At 42.9% G+C, this 9,418-nt stretch overlaps 1 protein-coding gene across 6 annotated transcripts in view; it reads left to right on the top strand.

The window, feature by feature from the left end:
* The first annotated feature begins 1,791 nt into the window (after positions 1-1,791).
* LOC139389288 (vinexin-like) overlaps positions 1,792-9,418 on the top strand; it is a 41,536-nt gene continuing 33,909 nt past the window's right edge. For 3 of the 6 annotated variants that reach the window (XR_011629399.1, XR_011629398.1, XM_071135880.1), the window contains exon 1: positions 1,804-2,026. The gene's annotated coding sequence lies outside the window, so the exon portion shown is untranslated. Of the gene's footprint in view, positions 2,027-9,418 lie in introns of all 6 variants that reach the window. The other 3 variants (XM_071135883.1, XM_071135878.1, XM_071135885.1) reach the window with 3 other exon arrangements.

The raw sequence follows: 9,418 nt of genomic DNA, 5'->3' as shown, positions 1-9,418 counted from the left end.
TAGACAACGATTACCAGCTGCCTCTAATTGGGAATCATACACAAACCCCAACATAGAAAATTAAACCTAGAACCCCACATAGAAATAATAAACTAGACTAAACCCCCTAGTCACGCCCTGACCTACTCTACCATAGAAAACATAGGCTTTCTATGGTCAGGACGTGACACTTTGGCAGCCATTACAACTGTGAATAATTCTGAATACAATTCTACCAGCCTTGCCCAACTCAGTTAAAGGCATTCAGTTGTACAACTGACTAGGTATCCTTTCATAGGGAAAGGTGAAAGGCTCAAGCTCAGTAAATTTGGTTGGGAATCATTGATGAACAACAATATTCAAACCTTGTCTCTGATTTTCAAGCAGATTTAAGTCAGGACTGATTCTGGGCCCTTCAGGAACACTCAATACCTCCTGGAAAGCCATTCTGATGTGTCTTTGGCATTCAAATCTATGTAATTGTCCTTCTGAAAAATAAAACTCTATCCCAGTCTTAGATTTTCAGAAGACTACTGTAAGGACAGACGCTGGGAGACGAGAAGCAAGTGGAGGGAGTGAATATTTAATAAACAACCGACATGAAACAGAACACGGACAGCGTCTGGACAGGGGAAACAAAACGACATTAATGCTGACACAGGGATGAAACTGAGGAATAGACAGGCAATAGACAGGCAATCAAAAACGTGAAAGAGTCCAGGTGAGTCCAATGAAGTGCTGATGCGCGTAATGATGGTGACAGGTGTGCGTAACCATGGGCAGCCTGGCGCCCTCGAGCATCAGAGAGGGGGAGCGGGAGCAGGCGTGACAACTACAGAGGGTTTTTCTCAAACTTTTTCCTTGGGCTTTGCTCATTGAATTTTTTTTATCTTGACAATCTTCCTAGTCCCTGCCGGTTACAAGCATACCCATAATATGATGCTGCCAGTGCCACCACAATACTTGAAAATACAGAGGATCAACAACATTGTATTCACTCCACATTACTGGCCTGTATGCCAAAGTTAAAAGGAGGAAGCCTGTGTTTAAAAAAAATCCACTCCAAATCATTCATTATTTTTGCAACAAGGCCTTTAACTAACACTGCAAGACAAATATTCTTACTTTTTGGCCAAAATGAAAAACTACCAGTTTGGGTCAAATCTAATACAACACAACACATATTGGAACCCTCTGTGTTTTCATGTATTATGGTGGCAGCATAGTTTCTCTTCTAAAATAGGTTTTGAAATAGTTATTTTCAATTGTGGGATAATAATAATCAAAGCAGATAATGTCCATGGACATGTTTCTCTTTTGTAGGGTATGGGGGGCCCCTCAAAGGCATTTTGAAATGGGCCCAAAAATCGCTAACCCCAACCCTAATCTTAGCTTCATGTCAACACCCTGGCTCAACCATAACCATAACCCTAAACCCTAACCCGTAACTTCTACTTTAGGCAACATGTTGGAAATTATGTTGGGTAAATACTTAATCTGACCACTAAGTGGCAGTGTTACACTGTTAATGAAGAGCTAGGCTACACCTTCTAAATTCAAGAGGCAGATCACAGGCCACAAGTTTAACACAAACAGTTGTGTGACTTGAGCCACATTGAAACCAATGCCATAACCCACTAAATATCAATTTCTTATACACCTTTCTTCTTAATTTATGGTTGGTGTGACTCAGCTGATGGTAAGGTGACATGATGCTGGAACAGTTGGTTTTCTCTCATGAGGAGATAATGTGGAGGGAGGGGAACAGAGAGGGTTGTTGATCTCACAGCACAGCCAGGCTGTTAAATATTTATCTTGGATGGCAGAGCGGAGCTGGATTGCAGTCAGGACAGAGAGAGATAGAGAGAGCCAGAGAGAGGAGGAATCCACTAGTCCATCATGGGCCTGAAGAATATCTGAGGACTGAGTCAGACGCTGGGTAAGACAGAGGGGCCAGCCAGCCTCTCTACCACAGGTTGTCAGGAATAACAACAAAACTAAGGAACTCTGTGAACCGAAACAGGAGGAATAACGTTGTACCTGTACTGTAAGTATACTTTCTGGACCAGATTATCTCTACTTCTGCACAGGTTGTTTATGTTGAGAAACAGGTTGTTTATACTGCTGTCATAACAGCTGTCATTACAACAGTTTAAAGGTAATTTCTCCAACCACTACCACATTCAATAAGTTTCTTGTTCTTCAACATGTTTGATATTCTAAAGTAGAAAGCAGTTACCAATGTGTCCACTTTACACTGCTGTCCTGCAACATACTACAGTACTTTCCTCTGCAACACACTACTTCCCAAACTGGGTGGGCAAGAGAGGCCTGCCTTTGCAGCATGGGGATGGCTGTTTTTGGAGCAGACCATGGAAACACTGATTCTTCTCCTCCAGCTTTGGGCATGTGTATATCATGTAAATGTGTGATTAAGTGCGTTAGTGTGAGCCCAGGTCTGTATTTTGAATTTGTGTATTCGTGCAGAGATAGCAACCCTAGCATTGCATTGCTTTGTGTCAACTTACATTATGACTCAAGGTTTAGTTTAGCAAATCTGCATCTCATTCTCTCACACCAACCTTTTTCAGAGCATTTCTTTTTATTCTGTACGTAAATCCGAGACAGTCCATTTAGTATTATATGTTACGTTTCGTATGGTATGTATTCATTTGTGGATGTCCATCACCCTTTTTGTATGAAACAGTGGGGCAAAAAAGTATTTAGTCAGCCACCAATTGTGCAAGTTCTCCCACTTTAAAAGATGAGAGAGGCCTGTAATTTTCATCATAGATACATTTCAACTATTCAAAAATCCAGAAAACCACATTGTAGGATTTTTAATGAATTTATTTGCAAATTATGGTGGAAAATAAGTATTTGGTCAATAACAACAGTTTATCTCAATACTTTGTTATATACCCTTGTTGGAAAAGACAGAGGTCAAACTTTTCTGTAAGTCTTCACAAGGTTTTCACACACTGTTGCTGGTATTTTGGCCCATTCCTCCATGCAGATCTCCTCTAGAGCAGTGATGTTTTTGGGCTGTTGCTGGGCAACACGGACTTTCAACTCCCTCCAAAGATTTCCTATGGGGTTGAGATCTGGAGAATGGCTAGGCCACTCCAGGACCTTGAAATGCTTCTTACGAAGCCACTCCTTCGTTGCCCGGGCGGTGTGTTTGGGATCATTGTCATGCTGAAAGACCCAGCCACATTTCATCTTCGATGCCGTTGCTGATGGAAGGAGGTTTTCACTCAAAATCTCACTATACATGGCCCCATTCATTCTTTCCTTTACACGGATCAGTCGTCCTGGTCCCTTTGCAGAAAAACAGCCCCAAAGCATGATGTTTCCACCCCCATGCTTCACAATAGGTATGGTGTTCTTTGGACGCAACTCAGCATTTTTTGTCCTCCAAACACGACGAGTTGAGTTTTTACCAAAAAGTTATATTTTGGTTTCATCTGACCATATGACATTCTCACAATCTTCTTCTGGATCATCAAAATGCTCTCTAGCAAACTTCAGACAGGCCTGGACATGTACTGGCTTAAGCAGGGGGACACGTCTGGCACTGCAGGATTTGAGTCCCTGGCGGCGTAGTGTGTTACTGACGGTAGGCTTTGTTACTTTGGTCCCAGCTCTCTGCATGTCATTCACTAGGTTTTTTTTCTGGTGTCCTTTGACAGCTCTTTGGTCTTGGCCATAGTGGAGTTTGGAGTGTGACTGTTTGAGGTTGTGGACAGGTGTCTTTTATACTGATAACAAGTTCAAACAGGTGCCATTAATACAGGTAACGAGTGGAGGACAGAGGAGCCTCTTAAAGAAGAAGTTACAGGTCTGTGAGAGACAGAAATCTTGCTTGTTTGTAGGTGACCAAATACTTATTTTCCACCATAATTTGCAAATAAATTCATTAAAAATCCTACAATGTGATTTTCTGGATTTTTTCTTCTCATTTTGTCTGTCATAGTTGAAGCGTCTCTATGATGAAAATTACAGGCCTCTCTCATCTTTTTAAGTGGGAGAACTTGCACAATTGGTGGCTGACTAAATACTTTTCCCCCCCACTGTATGTTAAAAATTACAATTCGTATTGTATGCTACAAATTTGCAAAACAGATCCTATTTTACGAATTCTAGCTAGGTGGCTAACGTTAGCTAGGCTCGGGCTTAGGTTAGGGTTAAGTTAGGATTTAGGGGAATGGTTAGCTAAAAAGGTTAAGGTCAAGGTTAGGGGAAGGGTTAGCTAAAATGGTTAAGGTAAGGGTTAGGATTAGGGTTAGGGGAAGAGTTAGCTAACATGTTAAGTAGTTGCAAAGTAACTCAAAAGTAGTAAGTAGTTGAAAAGTTGCTGATTAGCAAAAATACTAAAGTAGTCCATGACGAGATTCAAACTCTCAACATTTGGGTTGCTAGACGCTCGCGCTATACTCCCACCCATCCACCCCAACCAAGTAACGTTCTGTCTTTTGTAACCACACCAAAAGTAACATATCATACTCATGCAAGTCAGATTTACATTTACTATGTCAAGTCTAGTTTATGATACCAGGCTGCTCACACAGGCCTTAGACTGTGAATGGAGCACCATACTATTACTGGATCCATCTCAAACAAAAGTCTGTTTATTTAGATGGCTATGGAAATGGCCTCCTCGGTTCCTGCTCATGGAACACAAAAGGTCGGTGCCACTGAGGCTGTGCCTGCATGGGGATTTCTATTATTTCCAGCTGCAGATGGAAACTATTACAAAGTCGCTGTATAGTGGAGTGGAGGGGTGCATGCTCAAACACACACCCACACACACATACATACACACATACAGTCACTCACTGACACAAAAAAAACATTCAAACTCAAGCTCGCAGAAGATAAAAGACACCCAGCAGTGGTTCTCTCCCTCCCTCCTTCTTTTTCTTTCTCAAGAACACCTCTCTACTCAGCCTGCACTGCTCTGTAAGTACAACTCTCTCTCTCTCTGTCTGTCTGTCTCTGGTGCTCCACACCAAGACTAAAAAACAGTTCATATTGTGAGACTCCTGCTCTCTCTCTTCTGCTCTATCACTTAGAGGACTGAAGAGATCAGGAGCATAATGACAGGATTATACACTTAAACTGTGGGAACTGGAACTCTGTTTATCTTTAGTTCTCCATGTGTGTCAATTACTTTGTCTGAATATTGTTAAACAGTAACAGCATAGTAGTTCTGGTAGAGTTCTAACATTGTGTTAGGGAGGAGCTATCTTTCACTGTCTATGGTTGAGTAGATAGGAATCAGAACTCCACGGAAAAACAGGTTTCTGCTGTTTCCATGGCTATTGTTTTGGGCTAAGAGCTATGCTGAATGAAACCACTTCAGTGTTGCACTTCTGGTTATGCTGTGCATGTTCATGTACACATACTGTATACGTTAATTTGTTCATTTGTTCATTCAACATGCCAGTGTTTTATCATGATCATTTTGTTACCATCCCGTATGTGAAGGGCTTACTAGTAATTTAACTATCATTTCCACTTCTATGGCTTTGGTGCTTGTTCTCTGTTTAGCTTGTTTAAAAAAACAATGTACCCCCTTTTTTCTCCACAATTTTGATTTTGTCTCTTCACGGCAACTCTCCAACTGGCTCGGGAGAAGGGCGAAGGTCGAGTCATGCGTCCTCAGAAACATGACCCGCCAAACCGCACTTCTTAACACCGGCCCGCTTAACTCGGAAGCCAGCGGCACCAATGTGTTGGAGGAAACACTGTTCAACTGACAAACAAAGTCAGCCGGCAGGCGCCCGGCCCACCACAAGGAGTCGCTAGAGCACAATGAGCCAAGTAAAGCCCCTCCAGCCAAACCCTCCCTTAACCCGGACAACGCTGGGCTAATTGTGCGCCGTCCTATGGGACTCCCGGTCACGGCTGGTTGTGACACAGCCTGGGATCAAACCTGGGTCTGTAATGACGCCTCAAGCACTGTGATGCAGTGCCTTAGACTGCTGCGCCACTCAGGAAGCCCTAGCTGGGTTGTTTTATCCTAGTAGTAGATAACCTTGAGAGCTCCAAATGGATAATGATTATTCAGATTCTTCTTTGGGCAAACCACCACAAGCATATCTTCTTGTGTTCATTTCTCTACTCTTATACTCAGGGTGAATAAGTGCTGTGCATCTTAGTGCTGATAGAGAGAACGAAATAGAGGTTTCTTATCATAGGTTAACTCTCAGAAGAGCATTCCTCTAAGTAGAGTCTAAGCAGAGGTATGCATGGGAATGGTGGGCTTCACCATCATTCAGCATTATGGCTCATAGGGTTGGGAGATGGACCGACCGCTGTCACCAAAGGTTTGTGTACAAGCAAAACAAACCAACAACCCCCATGGTGCTGTTGTGTCCTTCTGAAAGGCATTGTAAGAACACTGAGTGTACAAAATATTATCTTTCCATGAAATAGACTGACTTGGTGAATCCAGATTTAAGCTATGATCTCTTATTGATGTCACCTGTTAAATCCACTTCAATCAGTGTAGATGAAGTGGATAAGATGAGTCAAAGAAGGCTTTTTAAGCCTTGAGACGATTAAGACATGGATTGTGTATGTGTGCCATTCAAAGGGTGAATGGGCAAGACAAAATATTGAAGTGCCTTTGAACGGAGTATGACTGTGTCGAGAACTGCAACGCTGCTGCGTTTTCACCTTCAAGTTTCCCGTGTGTATCAAGAATGGTCCACCACCCAAACAACATCCAGCCAACTTAAAACAACTGTGGGAAGCATTGGAGTTACAATGTGCCAGCATCCATGTGGAACACTTTCAACACATTGAGTCCATGCCCAACGAATTGAGGCTGTTCTGAGGGGAAAAGGGGGTGCAACTCAATATCAGGAAGGTGTTCCTATTGTCTTGTTCACTCAGTGTGTGTCCGGCTGTATGGAAGACGGTGATGATCATTTAGGCTGTATATGAGACAGTGATGGTCATTTAGGCTGTATGGGAGCCAGTTGTGATCATTTAGGCTGTATGGGAGACAGTGATGATCATTTAGGCTGTATGGGAGACAGTGATGATCATTTAGGCTGTATATGAGACAGTGATGATCATTTAGGCTGTATGGGAGACGGCGTTGATCATTTAGGCTGTATGGGAGACAGTGATGATCATTTAGGCTGTATGGGAGACAGTTGTGATCATTTAGGCTGTATGGGAGACAGTGATGATCATTTAGGCTGTATATGAGACAGTGATGATCATTTAGGCTGTATATGAGACAGTGATGATCATTTAGGCTGTATATGAGACAGTGATGATCATTTAGGCTGTATGGGAGACAGTGATGATCATTTAGGCTGTATATGAGACAGTGATGATGATTTAGGCTGTATATGAGACAGTGATGATCATTTAGGCTGTATGGGAGACCGTGGTGATCATTTAGGCTGTATGGGAGACAGTGGTGATAATTTAGGCTGTATGGGAGACAGTGGTGAGCATTTAGGCTATATGGGAGACAGTGGTGATCATTTAGGCTGTATGGGAGACCGTGGTGATCATTTAGGCTGTATGGGAGACAGTGATGATCATTTAGGCTGTATGGGAGACAGTTGTGATCATTTAGGCTATATGGGAGACAGTGGTGATCATTTAGGCTGTATGGGAGACAGTGATGATCATTTAGGCTGTATGGGAGACAGTGGTGAGCATTTAGGCTGTATGGGAGACCGTGGTGATCATTTAGGCTATATGGGAGACAGTGGTGATCATTTAGGCTGTATGGGAGACAGTGATGATCATTTAGGCTGTATGGGAGACAGTGATGATCATTTAGGCTGTATGGGAGACAGTGATGATCATTTTGCTATATGGGAGACAGTGGTGAGCATTTAGGCTGTATGGGAGACAGTGGTGATCTTTTAGGCAAAGGTCACCTAAGGATAAACCAGCTGAACTGAGTTTTTATATTAAACGTCTTTCAGTGTTCAGCAATACTTAGTAATAGGATTGTACTACTATGTATTAAATCTTAAAGGCTTGATGGAAACCAAATAGTTCCTTTTATGGGCAGTTTTGATAGTTTAATTCCAAATGCATGATTCTATTTTGCTATAAATTCAGATTCTGTAGTCTAGTGCTTTACTAGGAAATGTTTTTCCTAAGCAGTAGTAAAAGTATGCAGCCTATAGCCATCATCAAGTGAGGTAGTTCACTGGTATGTGACAGAGATTTATATCATGATGTATTTACTCACTTGGCTTGGCATTTGGGATTTTAATGACCCACACGATTGTTTCATAGAAACATCCTGGAACATCCAGGAAAATACCACTGAGGTTGGACAGGGTTTGATAGAAACATACTGGAACATAGTGACATACCACTGAGACAGGACAGGATTGAATGTGTTGAAAGTTGCTAGGTGGGATTTACCAGTCTGGTACAGAGCTTGAGAGTTGCTAGGGTTAAGTTATTAGGATCCCATCACTGTTACAAAAACCATGCTATGAACTCAGTGGGATAGTGAAACAAGCTACAGTTCCCACCTCTCCAAATATAGTATTTCTCATTGGAGGGAGGTACAGGCAAGATCGCAGTGAGAGAGAAAGATATGTATGTGTATAGGGGAGAGAGAAGGAGAGAAGAGTTAGGGGGAGTGTTTGTGAGAGAGGCGCTGGGTCCTCGGCCAAAGCAGCGATCCCCTCTTGCACCTCATTGAGCCACAGAGTGACAGGGTGCAGGATTGGGTCACAGCGGGGGACTGTGCCTGCCTGACTTCCCTAACTGGGACCTATAGCCTACTCCACTACAGGCCAAACTATCCAGAACCATTTCTTGTCCTAGGGCTAAAAAACTCTGCTTTCCTTTAGCAAAAACAACCTCCAGAGAAGGGGTGAAGACTCAGTAAGTGGATACTGTCTGGTATTTGCCTGAGTTTCAGTGTCCCAAGCCAGACCACTGACTTATTAAAAAAGAGTTGACTCTTTCAATTCCAACCTGGAACTGGCCAAGGAGAGGGGCTTCCACACACACACGCGCACACACACGCATCCGCACACACACGCATCCGCACACAGCTTATCAAATCATTTCTAGTTTATAGCTGGTCTGTCAGGAAAGTGCAATAAAGGTGAGTGGACTACCACCTGCAACGTGGGCCGTGTAAAGGTTAACTCAGTACCTGAGAAACATGTGACAGAAACATTTATGTTCAGTGGCTGAAGCATATTAAAATTGATTCACCTACCCTCACATTTCTCTTTAGTCAACGTACTAACGTGCTGTAGTTGGATATCAGTGATGTGTGGAAGGGCAGGGGATGTGAGAGAGACCAGCTTTGTCTGTTTGTCTAGGGTCTAGTGGTGGCTCCAGTGTCAGTAGGATACATGGGGTGGACCCCCCAAAAGACGAATGATGCCAGAGGATCATCAGAGAACCCCCCTGGACTGAGAGAGCTCTT

Source organism: Oncorhynchus clarkii, chromosome 30 (genome assembly GCF_045791955.1).
Source record: "Oncorhynchus clarkii lewisi isolate Uvic-CL-2024 chromosome 30, UVic_Ocla_1.0, whole genome shotgun sequence".
Classification (NCBI taxonomy): domain Eukaryota; kingdom Metazoa; phylum Chordata; class Actinopteri; order Salmoniformes; family Salmonidae; genus Oncorhynchus; species Oncorhynchus clarkii.
The sequence above is the reverse complement of the archived record's forward strand: the minus strand, read 5'-3'. Positions and strand labels throughout refer to the sequence as shown.